Source organism: Rana temporaria, chromosome 7 (assembly GCF_905171775.1).
Source record: "Rana temporaria chromosome 7, aRanTem1.1, whole genome shotgun sequence".
NCBI lineage: Eukaryota > Metazoa > Chordata > Amphibia > Anura > Ranidae > Rana > Rana temporaria.
The window spans coordinates 83,117,900-83,138,719 of NC_053495.1; the positions used below are offsets into that span (position 1 = coordinate 83,117,900).

At 45.5% G+C, this 20,820-nt stretch overlaps 1 long non-coding RNA gene across 1 annotated transcript; it reads right to left on the minus strand.

The window, feature by feature from the left end:
• Window positions 1-12,505: 12,505 nt before the first annotated feature.
• On the minus strand, window positions 12,506-13,728 carry LOC120944829. Its single transcript, XR_005750486.1, has 5 exons — window positions 13,613-13,728; window positions 13,411-13,533; window positions 13,126-13,230; window positions 12,790-12,895; window positions 12,506-12,624 (listed from the first exon to the last, which is right to left on the minus strand). It is a non-coding gene; the product is annotated as an uncharacterized LOC120944829 (long non-coding RNA).
• Between the last annotated feature and the right edge of the window lie 7,092 nt (window positions 13,729-20,820).

The window sequence follows — 20,820 nt, forward strand, 5'->3', positions numbered from 1 at the left end:
AAATGACGTCGCAAGGACGTCATTTGCTTCTAAGTGAACGTGAATGGCGTCCAGCGCCATTCACGGTTCACTTACGTAAACGACGTGAAATTTAAATTTCACGGGCGGGAGGCGCAGCTATACTTTAGCATTGGCTGCGCCTGCTATTAGCAGGAGCAACCTTATGCTAAAGGCGCCGTACGGAAACTCCGTACCTTGCGTACGCAGGGCCCACGCAACTTTTGTGAATCGGTGGTAGTATGCAATTTGCATACTACACGCCGATCACAAAGGCCGCGCCCCCTAGCGGCCAACGCAAGAATGCAGCCTGGGATGTGAAGGCATAAGGAGGCTTATGTTTGTCACATCCTAGGCTGCATTCGGTGTAACGAGGTTCCTGAATCAGGAGCACTCGTTACACCGGAGCAAGTAAGCACTTGCGCCGCGCAACTATGGTTGCGCGGGCGCAAGTGCTTCTTGAATCTGGGCCACTGTTTTTTGGCAATTTAAATTGAACCTTGTGTTCTTGGATTCCTCATGCTGTGAAAGGTCTGGTGGACCCGGGCAGGGGTCTCAGATGAAGGGGCTGGTTTATATCTAGGCAAATGCATGTACATGTAAGTTTTTCTATATTGTAATGTAAAATAGGCGCTAATTCAGGCGCTGAAATATAACATGTATTATGCAGACCCTGTTGAATATATATCATGGTCTGTAATGTTGTCATATAATGTGAATGTATTTTTCTGATGATCTATTCTGCAATTTCAGAGATGCTGCTATCCCTGAAGAAGATAATATTATAATTCATACATTCAAAACGCGTTGGTTTCAGCAGTTTGGTATCTCCAGGAACCTTCAATCCTTCGGTTTTGGGGTTTCATATGCAGATATTTTAATCACCACTCACATATGTCCATGCAATTGTTTTTAATTGTTTACCACCTGTGTGGTCTTTTTCTATTATATTTTGTAATACATCCTATATTTTTATATATATTCTCTTGATTTAATTCATTGTCCACAAAATCCCAACTCCTTTGAGGTAACCTTTTTAACAAAACTGAGGCATGCTGGTAGTGAGAAGGGTAATATTGGGCTGTCCTTACACCTTTGCTTTGCCAGTATCCAGTCTCCCAAAGGAGGCAGCATAATCCAATGTGCCTGAACATTTATCCTTTTTCTGCAATGTAATCTAAGAAAAGGATTTTATGGTAAGTCAAAAATTCTATTTTTCGTATTTTATTTCAGCTAGGATAATTTCCAGGTTGGTGGCCTTTTTGTTAATCACCTTCATGGGAATAAAGGTGTCCAAAGATCTACAGATATACAATCGGAGGTTTGGGACTTTAGATGAGGCAAGTAAAAACAAAATAGATAAAACATTTATTAGCATAGGCAATGAAGACTCATAGCAATGAGTAAGTACATATATGGTAGTTATGGTGGTGGCCCTCTGACCGAGAGAGATGTGGATCACATAAACACGCAACAAAACTTACAGCTAGAGTTGAGCGGACACCTGGATGTTCGGGTTCGACGGGTTCAGCCGAACTTCAGAAAAAAGTCCGGGTTCGGGACCCGAACTTGACCCGAACTTGACCCCGAACCCCATTGAAGTCAATGGAGACCCGGACTTTTGACGGCTAAAATGTCTCTAAAAAATGAATGAAAAGGGCTAGAGGGCTGCAAATGGCAGCAAAATGTTGGTAAGAGTACTCTGCAAATAGATTTGGATAGGAAAATAACTTACAATAACATAATTTGTTTTAATAATCTTGACCTAGGAGGACGAGGTCAGGGTTAGGGTTAGGGTTTATCTCACACGTACAGATATGGAGGAAACACTGCAAAAACTGGAGGAAACACGGCAAAATATATATTTTATATATTTTTGCCCTAAATGGGTGATTTTTGAATAGAACAATAGAAGAACACTGGCTAAAGTGTTTATCTCACACGTACAGATATGGAGGAAACACTGCAAACACTGGAAGAACCACTGCAAACATTTTTTTTCCCTAAATTGATGTTTTTTGAATAGCACAATAGAAGAAAAGTATATAAAGGGTGTATCTCACAGTAACATATGCAGTGCTGATGTAATATGCAGAGTATCTCACAGGAACATATGCAATGCTGCTGCAATTTGATTTGTGAAGCAGGACTGACTCCTATATATTTATCTCCCTGTAAGAACAATCTGGAACCTTTCCCTAAACTATCTATTGCAGAGTATCTCACAGGAACATGTGCAGTGCTGGTGCAATATGCAGAGTATCTCAGAGGAACATATGCAGTGCTGGTGCAATATGCAGAGTATCTCACAGGAACCTATGCAGTGCTGGTGTAATATGCAGAGTATCTCACAGGAACCTAGGCAGTGCTGGTGTAATATGCAGAGTATCTCACAGGAACCTATGCAGTGCTGGTGTAATATGCAGAGTATCTCACAGGAAAATATGCAATGCTGGTGTAATATGCAGAGTATCTCACAGGAAAATATGCAATGTTGCTGCAATTTGATTTGTGAAGCAGGACTGATTCCTGTATATTTCTCTCCCTATAAGAACAATCTGGAACCTTTCCCTAAACTCTCTAATGCAGAGTATCTCACAGGAACCTATGCAGTGCTGGTGTAATATGCACATTATCTCACAGGAACCTAGGCAGTGCTGGTGTAATATGCAGAGTATCTCACAGGAACCTAGGCAGTGCTGGTGTAATATGCAGAGTATCTCACAGGAACCTAGGCAGTGCTGGTGTAATATGCAGAGTATCTCACAGGAAAATATGCAATGCTGCTGCAATTTGATTTGTGAAGCAGGACTGACTCCTATATATTTCTCTCCCTATAAAAACAATCTGAAACCTTTCCCTAAACTATCTAATGCAGAGTATCTCAGAGGAACATATGCAATGCTGGTGTAATATGTAGAGTATCTCACAGGAAAATATGCAATGCTGCTGCATTTTGATTTGTGAAGCAGGACTGACTCCTATATATTTCTCTCCCTATAAGAAGAATCTGGAACCTTTCCCTAAACTATCTAATGCAGAGTATCTCACAGGAACATATGCAGCGCTGGTGTAATATGATTTCTGAAGCAGGACTGACTCCTATATATTTCTGTCCCTATAAGAACAATCTGGAACCTTTCCCTAAAGTATCTAATGCAGAGTATCTCACAGGAACCTATGCAGCGCTGGTGTAATATGATTTCTGTAGCAGGACAGTCTGACTCCTATCTAAATATCTCCCTCAGATCAGATCAGCAGCAGCCTTTCCCTACCCTATCTAAAGCAAAGTGACGAGCTGTGCTATGTCCCTATATAGAGTCTGGGTCACATGCTGGGTCACATGCTGCACTGGCCAATCACAGCCAAGTAGGCATGGCTGTGATGGCTTCTTAGTCACAGTAGCAAAACAAATGGTGATTGGCTGCCCTGCAGCCCGCCATTACATTGCCGAACACCGGACCCGAACCCGAACTTTCAGCAAATTGTTCGGGTTCGGGTCCAGGTTCAAATAAAAACAAAGTCCTTACCGAACCCTACTTACAACATATAGATGGGTCTTGCTATAGAAAATGCATAAAGCACAGGGCGACTAATGCTGTGAATGCCAATGAAACAATGTACCAACGTCCCGATAATATGTAACTAGGAATTAAGCAGGGCTAATGAAATGGACTTTAGACGGTACAGGTAGATATAGTAAAAAACGATGGGTATATTTATTCATAAAAATAGAAAGTATACAAAAAAAGAAATAATATACAAAACGTCGTGAACACAATAATACAGTATCGGCTGTAGTCCAGGTACGACTTTAACATCTCATTCATCCGGTTTGAGACCAAATAATATACAATTGGCTGACATAAACTGAGAAAGTACTACACATTCCTCTCTCCCTAATTCTATGACGAATGCCAATAAACATCCATCAATACAGCTACAGACTTTTAAGAAACAGAGTACTTTAGACTCCCACGTCAACCAAAGTAACACTGCCACGCTAAATTTTCAGACGCTAGGATTGACACAGTTCCTATCGTAGAATTAGATGTTCTAAACCTAACACCTTATGCCTTTTCTAGAGAGGAACTTGATGTCCTTAAACTAGAATTTGGACAGGTATGGACTTATCAAGGACATCTACATGTTCGTTAGAAATCTAACTTATAAATTCCTATTCGATAAAGACCGTATACGTGCAAGACAAGAGAGATATCTTTTAGAGAGCATCAAACATTTTAAGATGGCGGAATTTAGTGCCCTACGGGATCTAATTCTACTGTTGGATGAAAACGATCATGTGGATGTACCTGATGAAGACATACCCGTCCTCACTGTACCACCATTCAAAAAATTTAAATTAAAATCAAAAAATGTTCCCGATCTCACTACAAGCTCACAAGCTTGGGCCTTTCTTTGCAGCACTATCAGTGACATTAAACGTCGTGACATTTCACCACAACGTAATAACCTTACAAAAATACAACATCAGACTATTTTGAAAATTCAAAACCACCCTGACATTATCGTAAAAGGGGCAGATAAAGATGGTAATATCGTTCTTATGACAAGACTTTTTTACGTCAATATGTGCCTCAAGATCATTTCCAACCCCGACTGGTACCGCCCAATTAGTCTTAACCTTACATCAACTTTCAAAACTGGCTTTTTGGATATTATTAATGACGCTTTTTCCAAAGGACTCATAGATCAAGATACCTACATCTACCTCAATGTCCTTTCTCCCAGGGTGGCTACCTTCTACTCACTACCCAAAGTGCATAAGAGTATGGACTTCGCCCCCAGGTAGACCAATAATATCGGGCATAGGTAGTTTGACAGAAAATGCCAGTAAACTGGTGGATTCAGTATTGATGCCCCATGTTGCGGCATTGCCATCCTATGTTAAGGACACACTGGCCCTCCTTAAACAGATCGAGGGGATGGTCGCAGGGCCGATCCTAGGGTCACATGCGCCTGGGTGCAGAAATATTTCTGGCGCCCCTACAATGGCGTGGTCACCTTAATAACTCCTCCCCCTTTACAAATGTTTCTATGGCAACGATTCAAACACAGAAATGCTCCCCCTAAGGAGTTATCGTTACCCTGGGATCCTCCCACGAACTCTTAACAATAAACAAAATACAGGAAGAGAAGCAGACCTGGACCTGGAGGGGGGTCTCTCTAATGGACACAGAAAGGGCCTCTGTTAGAGAGTCTGTTTATAAAGAGCCCCCAAAGGAGATAGTCAGAGACTGCAGACATGGTACAAGAGATCAATGCAGCCTCACCAGTGGCCATCAAATGCAGCTTTACCAGTGCCCACCAATTGTAGCCTTACCAGTGCCCACCAAATGCAGCCTTACCAGTGGTCACCAATTGTAGCCTTACCAGTGCCCACAAAATGCAGCCTTATTAGTGCCCAAAAAATGCAGCCTTATTAGTGCCCAAAAAATGCAGTCTTATTAGTGCCAACCAAATTGGTGAGCACTGGTAGGCTGCAGCCTACCAGTTCCCACCAATTGCAGCCTACCATTGTTCACCAATTGTAACCTACCAGTGCCCATCAAATGAAGCCTACCAGTGCCCCCCACTCTGATCACACATACCACTACCCTGATTACACCCCTGGATACCCCCCTACACAATGCAGAGAGGTGGAGCTGAGAGAGAGAGAGGTGAGGCAGAGAGAGAGAGAGGTGAGGCAGAGAGAGAGAGAGGTGAGGCAGAGAGAGAGAGAGAGAGAGAGGTGAGGGGGAGAGAGAGAGAGAGAGAGGTGAGGCAGAGAGAGAGAGAGAGGTGAGGCAGAGAGAGAGAGAGAGGGGGGGTGAGGCAGAGAGAGAGAGAGATAGAGAGAGAGAGAGGTGAGAGAGGTGAGGCAGAGAGAGGTGAGAGAGGTGAGGCAGAGAGAGAGAGAGAGAGGTGAGGCAGAGAGAGAGAGGTGAGGCAGAGAGAGGTGAGGCAGAGAGAGAGAGAGAGAGAGAGGTGAGGGAGAGAGAGAGAGAGAGAGAGAGAGAGGTGAGGCAGAGAGAGAGGGGTGAGGCAGAGAGAGGGGTGAGGCAGAGAGAGAGAGAGAGAGATGAGGCAGAGAGAGAGAGGGGTGAGGCAGAGAGAGAGGGGTGAGGCAGAGAGAGAGAGGGGTGAGGCAGAGAGAGAGAGAGAGAGGTGAGAGAGAGATGAGGCAGAGAGAGAGAGGGGTGAGGCAGAGAGAGAGAGAGGTGAGAGAGAGAGGTGAGGCAGAGAGAGAGAGAGAGAGGTGAGGCAGAGAGAGAGAGAGAGAGAGGTGAGGCAGAGAGAGAGAGAGAGAGGTGAGGCAGAGAGAGAGAGAGAGAGAGAGAGGTGAGGCAGAGAGAGAGAGGTGAGGCAGAGAGAGAGAGAGGTGAGGCAGAGAGAGAGAGAGAGAGAGGTGAGGCAGAGAGAGAGGTGAGGCAGAGAGAGAGAGAGAGGTGAGGCAGAGAGAGGTGAGGCAGAGAGAGAGAGAGGTGAGGCAGAGAGAGAGAGAGGTGAGGCAGAGAGAGAGAGGTGAGGCAGAGAGAGAGAGGTGAGGCAGAGAGAGGTGAGGCAGAGAGAGAGAGAGAGAGAGAGAGAGGTGAGGCAGAGAGAGAGAGGTGAGGCAGAGAGAGGTGAGGCAGAGAGAGAGGTGAGGCATAGAGAGAGAGAGAGAGAGAGAGGCAGAGAGAGAGAGGTGAAGCAGAGAGAGAGGTGAGGCAGAGAGAGAGAGGGGGGAGAGGCAGAGAGAGAGGTGAGGCAGAGAGAGAGAGGTGAGGCAGAGAGAGAGAGAGGTGAGGCAGAGAGAGAGAGAGAGAGGTGAGGCAGAGAGAGAGAGGTGAGGCAGAGAGAGAGGTGAGGCAGAGAGAGAGAGGTGAGGCAGAGAGAGAGAGGGGTGAGGCAGAGAGAGAGAGAGGCGAGGCAGAGAGAGAGAGGTGAGGCAGAGAGAGAGAGAGAGAGGTGAAGCAGAGAGAGAGGTGAGGCAGAGAGAGAGAGGGGGGAGAGGCAGAGAGAGAGGTGAGGCAGAGAGAGAGAGAGGTGAGGCAGAGAGAGAGAGGTGAGGCAGAGAGAGAGAGAGAGGTGAGGCAGAGAGAGAGAGAGGTGAGGCAGAGAGAGAGAGGTGAGGCAGAGAGAGAGAGGGGTGAGGCAGAGAGAGAGAGAGGCGAGGCAGAGAGAGAGAGAGGTGAGGCAGAGAGAGAGAGAGAGAGAGAGGTGAGGCAGAGAGAGAGGTGAGGCAGAGAGAGAGAAGTGAGGCAGAGAGAGGTGAGGCAGAGAGAGAGAGAGAGAGGTGAGGCAGAGAGAGAGGTGAGGCAGAGAGAGAGAGGCAAGGCAGAGAGAGAGAGAGGTGAGGCAGAGAGAGAGGTGAGGCAGAGAGAGAGAGAGAGAGGTGAGGCAGAACGAGAGAGAGGTGAGGCAGAGAGAGAGAGAGAAGTGAGGCAGAGAGAGAGAGAGGTGAGGCAGAGAGAGAGGCGAGGCAGAGAGAGAGGCAAGGCAGAGAGAGAGAGAGAGAGCTGAGGCAGAGAGAGAGGTGAGGCAGAGAGAGAGAGAGGTGAGGCAGAGAGAGGGGTGAGGCAGAGAGAGAGAGAGGGGTGAGGCAGAGAGAGAGAGAGGTGAGGCAGAGCGAGAGAGAGAGGTGAGGCAGAGAGAGAGAGAGAGAGAGGTGAGGCAGAGAGAGAGAGAGGCGAGGCAGAGAGAGAAGCGAGGCAGAGAGAGAGGCAAGGCAGAGAGAGAGGCAAGGCAGAGAGAGAGAGAGAGGTGAGGCAGAGAGAGAGAGGGGTGAGGCAGAGAGAGGTGAGGCAGAGAGAGAGAGAGAGGTGAGGCAGAGAGAGAGGGGTGAGGCAGAGAGAGAGAGAGGTGAGGCAGAGAGAGAGGTGAGGCAGAGAGAGAGAGAGAGAAGTGAGGCAGAGAGAGAGAGAGGTGAGGCAGAGAGAGAGAGAGAGAGGTGAGGCAGAGAGAGAGAGAGAGGTGAGGCAGAGAGAGAGAGAGAGAGAGGTGAGGCAGAGAGAGAGAGAGGCGAGGCAGAGAGAGAAGCGAGGCAGAGAGAGAGGCAAGGCAGAGAGAGAGGCAAGGCAGAGAGAGAGAGAGAGGTGAGGCAGAGAGAGAGAGGGGTGAGGCAGAGAGAGGTGAGGCAGAGAGAGAGAGAGAGGTGAGGCAGAGAGAGAGGTGTGAGGCAGAGAGAGAGGTGTGAGGCAGAGAGAGGTGTGAGGCAGAGAGAGGTGTGAGGCAGAGAGAGAGGTGTGAGGCAGAGAGAGAGGTGTGAGGCAGAGAGAGAGGTGTGAGGCAGAGCGAGAGAGGTGAGGGAGAGAGAGAGAGGTGAGGGAGAGAGAGAGAGGTGAGGGAGAGAGAGAAAGAGAGAGAGGTGAGGCAGAGGTGAGGGAGGGAGGGAGAGAGAGAGAGAAAGCGAGATGAGGCAGAGAGAGAGCGCGAGATGAGGCAGAGAGAGAGAGCGCGCGAGATGAGGCAGAGAGAGAGAGCGCGCGAGATGAGGCAGAGAGAGAGAGAGCGCGCAAGATGAGGCAGAGAGAGAGAGAGCGCGCGCGAGATGAGGCAGAGAGAGAGAGAGCGCGCGCGAGATGAGGCAGAGAGAGAGAGAGCGCGAGATGAGGCAAAGAGAGAGAGCGCGAGATGAGGCAGAGAGAGAGAGCGCGAGATGAGGCAGAGAGAGAGAGAGCGTGAGATGAGGCAGAGAGAGAGAGATGAGGCTGAGAGAGATGAGGCTGAGAGAGATGAAGCTGAGAAAGAGAGAGGGTAGTGGACAGAGAGGGGGGCTTGAGAGAGAGGGGGGCTAAGAGAGGGTAGTGGAAAGAGAGGGAGGGTGAGTGAGAGAGGGGCTCAGAGAGAGGATAGTGGACAGAGAGGGGGGCTGAGTGAGAGTGCTTGGGCTGAGAGAGAGGGTAGTGGTCAGAAGGTGGATTTGAGAGAGATGTGGGGCTGAGAGAGAGAGGTGAGGCTAAGAGAGAGAGAGGATGGCTGGGAGAGAGAGGGATAGGAAGATAGGTCTGTGTTTGTGTCGGATGCCAAGTACCTTCTTGTTCCGGGAGGTGCTCTGCTGCTTCCTGCAGCAGCTCCCTGGCAGCTTGCACGGCGCGCCTCCCACTCGTCCTCGTCCTCCTGCTGACTGCTGATGCTGGAGCCTGGAGGAGACATGTCCAGCGACACCACATCAGTGTCGCTGGCTGCTTTGAAATCTCCCGCCCACACCCCTTCCCAGGCACAGATTGGCTGCACAAGGGGTTGTGGGCGGGCACAAGGGGGTACATGGGGAGGAGGTGGGGCGGACTTAACTCACCTCCTCTTCTCTTCTTGGAATACAGCGGGCGCAGGAGATGTAGCCACTGCTGCGGGCGGGTCACCGCGCCCTCACTGACATGCGCTCGTGACTTACCTAGCTAGCACGACACATCGATTGGCGCGCCGCTCAGCAGCGCTATTTACCACCAGCGGCGCTGCGGCAGCCAACTCGTTGGCAACACACTCGGGACCAACGGTGCTCCTTTGGCGCCCCCTCCCCTGTGGCGCCTGGGTGCAGTGCACCCCGTGCACCCCGCCTCGGACCGGCCCTGGATGGTCGTACCTCCGGGCTCCCTACTCGTGACTTTGGATGTGGAGGCTCTCTACTCCAGTATCCCTCACGAGTTGGGAGTCGAGACTGTACGTACCTTCCTCCATGAGGAGGACCACCATCACTGGCCATATAATGATTTTGTCATCAAGTTATTACAATTTATTCTGACCCACAATTGGTTTGCGTTTTGTGGCTCCCACTACCTCCAGGTGCAGGGCGTAGCCAGGGGCACTTGCTGTGCCCCTGGCTATGCCAATCTGTACCTGGGGGGGTGGGAGAGACACCTTTTTTTGAACGAGTTCATGGCCAAATACCTTGGCCACGTGCTCGTCTGGATGAGGTATATCGATGATGTTTTTATTGTATGAACCAGCACGTCAACACTACTACTGAATTCATCGATAAGCTCGGTGATAATCAGTTTAATTTGCAATTTACATTTAATTTTGACCAAACTACTACTACTACCTTCTTAGATCTGACGGTGTTCAAAAACAGTGACAATTCGCTTGCCACTGATTTATTCAGGAAAACGACAGCAGGCAATACCCTGCTCCACGCGGCCAGCAGTCATCCCCCTGCCCTTTTACGAAGCATACCTTATGCCCAATATATCAGGCTACGGCGTAATTGCACATACATGCCTGACTTTCAGATACAAGCTAATGGGCTAAAATCTAGATTGTTGGCTCGTGGCTATAGCAAATTAGTTTTGCGGAAGGCTTACCACAAAGCCATCAATAAAACTCGAAATGAATTACTGTATAAAAGTAAGATAGGGATAAACTAACTACCAGCCATTATATGGAAACTAATGATGATCTGTCCCAGTTACCTCTGGGTACCTCCAAATGTGGTAGTTGCTCTTTTTGCCACTGGGTATCGACAGTTCTATTACCCAACGGGGAGAAATTTGCCCCTAGATTTTCGGCTAACTGCCGCACTGAGGGTGTCATTTATCTTATGACCTGTCAGTGTGGGGTGTTTTATGTGGGGAAAACCAGTAGATAACTGAGACAGTGAATTAATGACCATATGTACTACTCAGGCAATGGTAAAATGCTGACTTCCGTTAGTAGGCACCTTGATTTGTATCATAAATTTGATACTTCTGTCGTCTCTTTCATTGTCTTAGCTGTGGTACCTAGGAACCCCAGGGGTGGGGAATGGGATAAAATCTTACTGCAAAAGGAGGCCATTTGGGTTGAGAGACCTAATGCAGTCAACCCCCGGGCCTCAACGAGACACAGTCCTATAAATGTTTTCTATAAATGTTTTACTGTTCGTTGGTGTTCAATCTACCACTTTAGCAATCCGTACATGTATACATACATGACTTTATGCATTTCATTTGATTTATTGGCACTGGTCCTACTGATCCATGATCTGATTAATCTTTCTATTTTTGTATTTTTATTTTCATCAACATTATCTCTATCTAGTTCATATTTTTACTAACGTGAATATTTGGCCTGCTCACCCAGACAATTTAATCCAGCCCTGTTTACCCTTCCATGTTTACACATGGTCCAGATGTATATTCAGGGACCATGATGTTAATATTGGTAATTGGGTTTTTGATTCCCAAACTTTTGGCCAGCTGCTTCCTGCTCCAATATCATGACTAATTTCCACCTTTCCACCCGTTTCTTAACATATTATAATCACTTATCGGATGGATGTCTCTATCCATTCCTCTATACTTTCTTAGGAGAGTAACTTTTTTTTCCCTCAACCACACTTACGAGATGGCTCTAATAATTGCCTTCTCCTTTTTGGTGACACTTATCCTTTCTTATTCACTTTTGGCTCATCACTTTCACCATTCATTTGCCAACACTCCTTGGCATCATTATTATGTTGCAATTCTTGTCATGATATTTGGGTTGCTATGGCTTTTGGTTTGCATTGCTGTGCATCCCATGTTGACCATGTGACAGTTCTCCTGTGTCTAGCGACAATTTCGCAACACAGATATAGACCTTTACTGTACTTAGGGCCACTTAGGGATGCTTATGCATATGCTAACCTTATCCATCTTGGCCATTCATTTATTTACACTATCCAGTTTCTACCTACAAGTTTGGGTCATTGTTTGTCTTGAGACATTGCAGCAAATAATGAACTGTTTTGTTTTTATTTTATATAATTTTTTGTACAAATATTGTTGTTTTAGTTTATTGTTTTCTGTGTTTTTCAATCATTTTAACATTCTCTCTTTAGATTCCCTGATTGTCTTGTGTGTGTACAAGCATTTTCTATGTCAGATCCACCTCTTTGGGTGATCTTTTCATGACGGTAAATTGCCGCTGATCGCGGCCGTTTACCACGTGATCGCTCCGTCAAATGACGCCGGTTCCTCCCTCTCCTCTCTGTACTGTTTGGTACAGAGAGGGGGGGGGGAGCGGGTGTCAGCAGTGCTGTGGCTGGATCTGTGACAACTGCAGTCACAGATCCAGCCATCCTTCCCTGCGCAATACTCTGCAATAACCCATACTCTGCCTGCAATACCCCATACTCTGCCTGCAATACCCCATACTCTGCCTGCCATACCCCATACTCTGCCTGCCATACCCCATACTCTGCCTGCCATACCCCATACTCTGCCTGCCATACCCCATACTCTGCAATACCTCGATACTCTGCATTGAAAACAAAAGAAGGAGGGGGATGGGAAGGGAAGGAAAAACACAAAACTAGGGATGATCAGAAAGGAAAAGAAAAAGGAAAGAGGGAGGGGGAGGGAGGACAAGATACACAAGGAAAGCACTCACATTGGCCGCATCCGTAATGATAAGAATATAGAACAGTACCCCTTCAAGAAGAGTGGGCAAAATCGGACTTTGAGGCTCGTGGAAGTATAAAAAATATATATTTTATTACATAAATTTACAAAATGTACACTAACAATGGTATAATGGAATGCAACTGATAACAATCACAATACAACCATTCAGAACAAGAGAATAGTGAAAGAATCCTATTGAAGTCGCCTACGCGTTTCACCGTGGGGCTTCTTCAGGACGAAATGAACAGGATTATTGCTACTATGTAGCCATGATTTTCACAATCTGTGAATAGTACACATCATATTAGTACAGCATAAAAAATGATAATGATGATATTTACATAAAAGAAAATTCCTAAAACATATATCTTTATCAATTGATTAAAACCAGCGAAAAAACACACACATTTTTGCAATACATATGGGTTACAACATGTGGCTACATCACCTGATACACAGCGGTGGATATAATCATCCAGGAAGATTCCAATGATAGATGAAATATATACCCATGGTAGTAGATAGTACAAAAAATATGTTTAGAGATCGATGATCTGATAAAGAGGGGGAGGAAAAAAGCAATAAGCGCATATTTACGCTAACAATATATGTATATGTGTATAACCTTAAGCATTATAATATACGCCTATATATATATATATATGTCTACATGCGTATATATGTCCATGGAGAAACAAGAGAAGTAAAGAAAATAAATTGCAAAGTCTAACATCCTATAATATATAATAGGGCAACAAGTAAACCATGTTGATTGGAAACATACCGCAGGTCCAGGCCAAATATGTCAATAATGACATGAGCAAATACACATTACAGTCCCCAGGCAAAAGAAGACGTGTCGGGGATAGAGATGCAGGTAACCGAATCCCTATTCAGAGTGGAAAGGCAACACATGGATGCAAAGAAAAAAGGAAGAAAATGAAAGAAAGGGGGAGAAAAAATAATAAATAAAATAAATATATTGGAAGTCCACGTCAGGCGGAGACGTATCTAAATATTAGACAATGTCTTTGAACCATTACATATAGCAAATGCCAGACATAAATACCTTAAAAATCCACTAGGGGACCTAAAGCTGGGGCAAAAGACAGCTCACAGAGGCAAACATAAGGCCATCCATCAATAAAGGAACAGCATCTCCCATATAACAGAGATCGTCTTGCAAACACCTCTGATGCACCGTTTTCAATAGACATCCAGGGGATATGGAAATGTATTAGGGAGATTATGGGCGGTCAGCAGGTACTTACTGTGTGCATGTAGCGTCCGTGTATGCCCCAGGGTCACAGCCTGTGCTGAGTACACAGCTGATCTGTGCAGCTGGGTTTAAATACACTGGGGAATTGCATGCTGGCTTGATGACATCATCAGCAAGCGCCGTATGAATACATTGTGCTCCCTGAGAGTAGGAAGGGCTTGATTGGACAGCCCAAGTGGGAGGCACCAGGAGGCCCTGATTGGCCAGATCTCGCCATATAGATAGAATGTAAGAACTGAATACAGCAGCCCAAGTGGAAGGCGCCAAGGAAGTGCACCGAATCCCTGATTGGCCGGGTATCGCCGTGTATACAGGGGGGCAGGGCATGTATAGTTAGTATCATAGATACAAGGCAGACACTGTGGGCGTAAAAAGAGGCGTGTCAGGGTGTAACATAGAAGTATAGGTAAAGCAGCAGGCGGCTAAATATTAAGGGACATTCTGAGTCCCAGCAGCAAAAAAAAAAAAAAAAAAAGGGGAAGGAACTGTCCACACGTCCCAGCACCATACAGATGGCCAAAAACGGGTCAACCAATGAAAAAACGAGACGACCGCTCAACACAATACCATTTGGTAGTGTGTTCCTAAAACCCTGGTGATAAGAAACCACTGCTACAGTAAATCATTTTCTGGTCAAATAATAAGAATAAAGGCCAGGAAAAACAAAGCATCCCCTATTTAGCACAGTGATGCTTGCAAAAACAATCCCATCAGCCCCACAACAACATAGCAGAGGGCAGAGTAGATTCAAAGCAGCAGAGCTGCGACTGGAAGAGGGTGTCGGTAAATCACAAACATACATATGCCATCCTGGACCTGCAACTCAATTCTAAGGAATCATTGCTAATAAAGCAATAAAACTATGGTGTCAGGGGGGCAAGAGACCCTTAGAATGGCGTAATATAGAAAAGTAAGAAGCGCAAAAGGAGACACAGCAATAGCACCTTCCAAATAAAATAGGCTATAGGCTATAGCGATCTGGCAGAGCCAGGGTTATACCCCCCCTATATAAAAAAAGCAAGAGTGAACAAAGAAAGAAAAATATCTCCATGGATTTGATAGATATCAAAAAAGATTATATATTGTTTAGTAGGCTTATACATCCTGGATGCAGGATTCCACCACCGTGTACTGGGGGCCACGTAGATCACACAAATGTACCACACACATGCCAATGTTATACAGTAAGAGAAAAATACTTAATAATCTAAATTAAAAAACATACTTTCTGATGGGTATTAGATCAGAGTAGTTTTGGTATACTTTTGTCTATAGGCAAAGATATTAACTCCAAAAAAGGAGGGGTTATACCTATAGTATGAATGGAGTTCCCTCCCTCATATATCATTTGCACTTTTGAATGTTTCCCAAGATTCCAAACGAGCCATATACACAGACACGAGTATTCGTGACAGTGCAATGCCGTTTCTCCAAGGACTATGGGGTGAGTTTGCAATGAATGGAACCCCGTTGGCAAACTAGGCATTCCAGCTATATAGGTCAGATCTTTAGAAATGGTTTGAAGCTAATGGCTTCATTAAGACCTGGGAAATAATTGGCTCGGAGCCGATATATCCATTTAGCTTCACACTGTAGGACCTTCTGATCGAAGTTGCCCCCCCTTGGATCCTCAAACACACTTTCCAAGGCTGAGAACTTAAAGAGGGAAGGCTCATATTTGTGTCTAAACGCCACATGGTGGCCCATTGTGGTATTTAGCAACCCACTGGTGGCGTAATATACATGGTCCTTGATTCTCTTCCAGAAACACTGTATAGTCTTGCCAACATAAAAACTGCCGCATTGGCAGAAAATAATATAAATGACACCCTTCGTTTGGCAGTTAATATGCTGTCGTATCTTATGGTTCTGGCCGTTTGGTAATTGAATTGAGGAACCCTCCAAAATCATGTGACAAAAATTGCAGTTACCGCATTTAAATAAACCTGGATTCTCTGTTGTCATCTGGCCAGCTTTACAGTATCTGCTTCTGACCAAACGATCACGGATAGACGTGGCACGTCTATATGTGATTTCAGGCCTCTGGCCTAAATACTTGGACAAAGTCTGGTCAGCTGTTAAAAGATGCCAATTTTTGTCCATGATGGCTCTTATCTGTTTGTATTGGTCTGAATAGGTGGTAATGAACCTAGTGGTGTCTGTTTTAGATTTTTTAGTGACCTTGGAGAGTATCTCATTCCTCTTTTTACCATTGACTCTGTTGAATGCCTTTTTAAGGCACGTTCTACTGTAGCCCCTATTGGCCAATCTGGTATAGAGTACTTCCGCCCTAAATTTACTAGGATCAGAGCAATTGCGCCGCAAACGCAGATACTGTCCGTATGGTATACTCCAAACCAATGGAGAGGGGTGGGCGCTTGCAGCGTGCAGGATAGTGTTTCCTGCTGTGGGTTTACGGAATAAGGAGGTATTAATCATGCCCCCTTCATTTACGTATATCAGAATGTCAAGGAACGCAATTTCCGAATGACTCGAACACATTGTAAATTTTAGGTTGTAATCATTGCGACTCAGTAGTTGCATAAAGGCCTGCAAATTTGTGGGACCTCCTGTCCAAATTAACAGGACGTCATCTATATACCTGAACCAACCCAACACAGATGCAAGTAAACCAGTAGGTTCTTCAACAGAAAATAAATCTCGCTCCCACCCCCCCAGGTACAGGTTCGCGTATGATGGTGCACAGGAAGTGCCCATTGCGACTCCCTGTACCTGGAGGAAGTGGGACCCGTCAAAAGAAAAACGTTTTTAGTCAAAATATGAGATAATAACTTCAGTACAACTGTGTTGAGTTGGTTCAGTTTAGGGCCCCTTTCGGCCAAAAAGCCAGCTATCACATCCAATCCACGGGCATGTGGTATTGAAGAATAAAGTGCCTCGACATCGATGGATACCAGCATACATCCAGGAGGTACATAAAGACCATCCAGCGCCCTGAGAAGATCAGGAGTATCCTGGATGTATGACGGTAAGGCAGCCACATGTGGTCTAAGATACTTGTCAATAAACTTGCTCGCCCTCTCTGTCTTGGAGCCCACTCCCGATACTATTGGACGTCCGGGGGGATGTAGCAAATTTTTGTGCGTTTTAGGCAATGCATAAAACGTAGGCATTCTAGGACAGGGAACCTGAATCCCCTCGAATATCGCCTTGGTGATCAAACCCTATGCAGACCCCAAGCGGGCACCGAAATCCCAAATAGGGAAAGTAGGAAATGACGTATCGATCAATTCTTTACACCCATCCTGCGAACTCAAACATTACCACTTGACGAGACACAAAAGACTTATAGACCATTGACAGATGCTCTTACCGCCCCTCTTGCTGAATCTCAATCGAACTCTTTATGTGATCCGCAACAATTAAGTGACAGCACCAAGTTGGAGGTCATTAATTTATCTACTCAAGTACTGAGTCCGGCCGAGATTGAACTTCTCGGTTTTGGCTTGAATTTCTGCCCCAACAATATATCAAATAAATTTGAGGTCATTAAAGACCTCTATTTGTTTGCTAGAAAGTTGACCTTTAAGTTCATGTATGACAAAGAAAGGATGGACAAACAGAGAGACATTATAGATCAAGAAGTTTGGAAAAACTTCACGGTGGCAGATTTCCGGGCACTCAAAACCCTGATCCTATTGTTGGATGAAAGTGAGGGTACTGATAGCCAGGATAATGTATTTGAAAGTTATGAGTCGCAAGGCCAGAGGGTACAGTTGTCACAGTATCAACAGGACATCGACACCCTGGAAAAAGCAGTGAAGAAGAAATCGCTGGTTTTTCCTTCGTTGCATACTAATTCCAATATTTGGGCATTCTTGATACAGACTGTCAAGGAAATTGAAAAGCTCCCCCTCTTCAAATCAACTAACCATAATCTTAGTGCCATACACAAAAAGGCCCTAGAGAACCTCAGTCGCAGCTCCAACTTGGTGATCAAGCCTTCGGACAAGGGCGGGAATGTGGTCGTTATGAATGACCTGGATTATAGAAACGTGCTGGGACATCCTCAAGAATCGCACATGGTATAAGCCCGTCTCGCATGATATAGTCGCCAGGTATAACCAACAATTTAATGACATTATACAGCTTGCCCTCCCCGAGGGCTTGATCACCAAGGCGATATTCGAGGGGATTCAGGTTCCCTGTCCTAGAATGCCTACGTTTTATGCATTGCCTAAAACGCACAAAAATTTGCTACATCCCCCCGGACGTCCAATAGTATCGGGAGTGGGCTCCAAGACAGAGAGGGCGAGCAAGTTTATTGACAAGTATCTTAGACCACATGTGGCTGCCTTACCGTCCAGGATACTCCTGATCTTCTCAGGGAGCTGGATGGTCTTTATGTACCTCCTGGATGTATGCTGGTATCCATCGATGTCGAGGCACTTTATTCTTCAATACCACATGCCCGTGGATTGGATGTGATAGCTGGCTTTTTGGCCGAAAGGGGCCCTAAACTGAACCAACTCAACACAGTTGTACTGAAGTTATTATCTCATATTTTGACTAAAAACGTTTTTTCTTTTGACGGGTCCCACTTCCTCCGGGTACAGGGAGTCGCAATGGGCACTTCCTGTGCACCATCATACGCGAACCTGTACCTGGGGGGGTGGGAGCGAGATTTATTTTCTGTTGAAGAACCTACTGGTTTACTTGCATCTGTGTTGGGTTGGTTCAGGTATATAGATGACGTCCTGTTACTTTGGACAGGAGGTCCCACAAATTTGCAGGCCTTTATGCAACTACTGAGTCGCAATGATTACAACCTAAAATTTACAATGTGTTCTAGTCATTCGGAAATTGCGTTCCTTGACATTCTGATATACGTAAATGAAGGGGGCATGATTAATACCTCCTTATTCCGTAAACCCACAGCAGGAAACACTATCCTGCACGCTGCAAGCGCCCACCCCTCTCCATTGGTTTGGAGTATACCATACGGACAGTATCTGCGTTTGCGGCGCAATTGCTCTGATCCTAGTAAATTTAGGGCGGAAGCAGATCTACTCTATACCAGATTGGCCAATAGGGGCTACAGTAGAACGTGCCTTAAAAAGGCATTCAACAGAGTCAAAGGTAAAAAGAGGAATGAGATACTCTCCAAGGTCACTAAAAAATCTAAAACAGACACCACTAGGTTCATTACCAGTCTGAATAGTCAGACCAATACAAACAGATAAGAGCCGTCATGGACAAACACTGGCATCTTTTAACAGCTGACCAGACTTTGTCCAAGTATTTAGGCCAGAGGCCTGAAATCACATATAGACGTGCCACGTCTATCCGTGATCGTTTGGTCAGAAGCAGATACTGTAAAGCTGGCCAGATGACAACAGAGAATCCAGGTTTATTTAAATGCGGTAACTGCAATTTTTGTCACATGATTTTGGAGGGTTCCTCAATTCAATTACCAAACGGCCAGAACCATAAGATACGACAGCATATTAACTGCCAAACGAAGGGTGTCATTTATATTATTTTCTGCCAATGCGGCAGTTTTTATGTTGGCAAGACTATACGGTGTTTCTGGAAGAGAATCAAGGACCATGTATATTATGCCACCAGTGGGTTGCTAAATACCACAATGGGCCACCATGTGGCGTTTAGACACAAATATGAGCCTTCCCTCTTTAAGTTCTCAGCCTTGGAAAGTGTGTTTGAGGATCCAAGGGGGGGCAACTTCGTTTAGAAGGTCCTACAGTGTGAAGCTAAATGGATATATCGGCTCCGAGCCAATTTTTTCCCAGGTCTTAATGAAGCCATTAGCTTCAAACCATTTCTAAAGATCTGACCTATATAGCTGGAATGCCTAGTTTGCCAACGGGGTTCCATTCATTGCAAACTCACCCCATAGTCCTTGGAGAAACGGCATTGCACTGTCACGAATATGGCTCGTTTGGAATCTTGGGAAACATTCAAAAGTGCAAATGATATATGAGGGAGGGAACTCCATTCATACTATAGGTATAACCCCTCCTTTTTTAGAGTTAATATCTTTGCCTATAGACAAAAGTATACCAAAACTACTCTGATCTAATACCCATCAGGAAGTATGTTTTTTAATTTAGATTATTAAGTATTTTTCTCTTACTGTATAACATTGGCATGTGTGTGGTACATTTGTGTGATCTATGTGGCCCCCAGTACACTGTGGTGGAATCCTGCATCCAGGATGTATAAGCCTACTAAACAATATATAATCTTTTTTGATATCTATCAAATCCATGGAGATATTTTTCTTTCTTTGTTCACTCTTGCTTTTTTTATATAGGGGGGGTATAACCCTGGCTCTGCCAGATCGCTATAGCCTATAGCCTATTTTATTTGGAAGGTGCTATTGCTGTGTCTCCTTTTGCGCTTCTTACTTTTCTATATTACGCCATTCTAAGGGTCTCTTGCCCCCCTGACACCATAGTTTTATTGCTTTATTAGCAATGATTCCTTAGAATTGAGTTGCAGGTCCAGGATGGCATATGTATGTTTGTGATTTACCGACACCCTCTTCCAGTCGCAGCTCTGCTGCTTTGAATCTACTCTGCCCTCTGCTATGTTGTTGTGGGGCTGATGGGATTGTTTTTGCAAGCATCACTGTGCTAAATAGGGGATGCTTTGTTTTTCCTGGCCTTTATTCTTATTATTTGACCAGAAAATGATTTACTGTAGCAGTGGTTTCTTATCACCAGGGTTTTAGGAACACACTACCAAATGGTATTGTGTTGAGCGGTCGTCTCGTTTTTTCATTGGTTGACCCGTTTTTGGCCATCTGTATGGTGCTGGGACGTGTGGACAGTTCCTTCCCCTTTTTTTTTTTTTTTTGCTGCTGGGACTCAGAATGTCCCTTAATATTTAGCCGCCTGCTGCTTTACCTATACTTCTATGTTACACCCTGACACGCCTCTTTTTACGCCCACAGTGTCTGCCTTGTATCTATGATACTAACTATACATGCCCTGCCCCCCTGTATACACGGCGATACCCAGCCAATCAGGGATTCGGTGCACTTCCTTGGCGCCTCCCACTTGGGCTGCTGTATTCAGTTCTTACATTCTATCTATATGGCGAGATCTGGCCAATCAGGGCTGGTTCTGGCCTCCTGGTGCCTCCCACTTGGGCTGTCCAATCAAGCCCTTCTTACTCTCAGGGAGCACAATGTATTCATACGGCGCTTGCTGATGA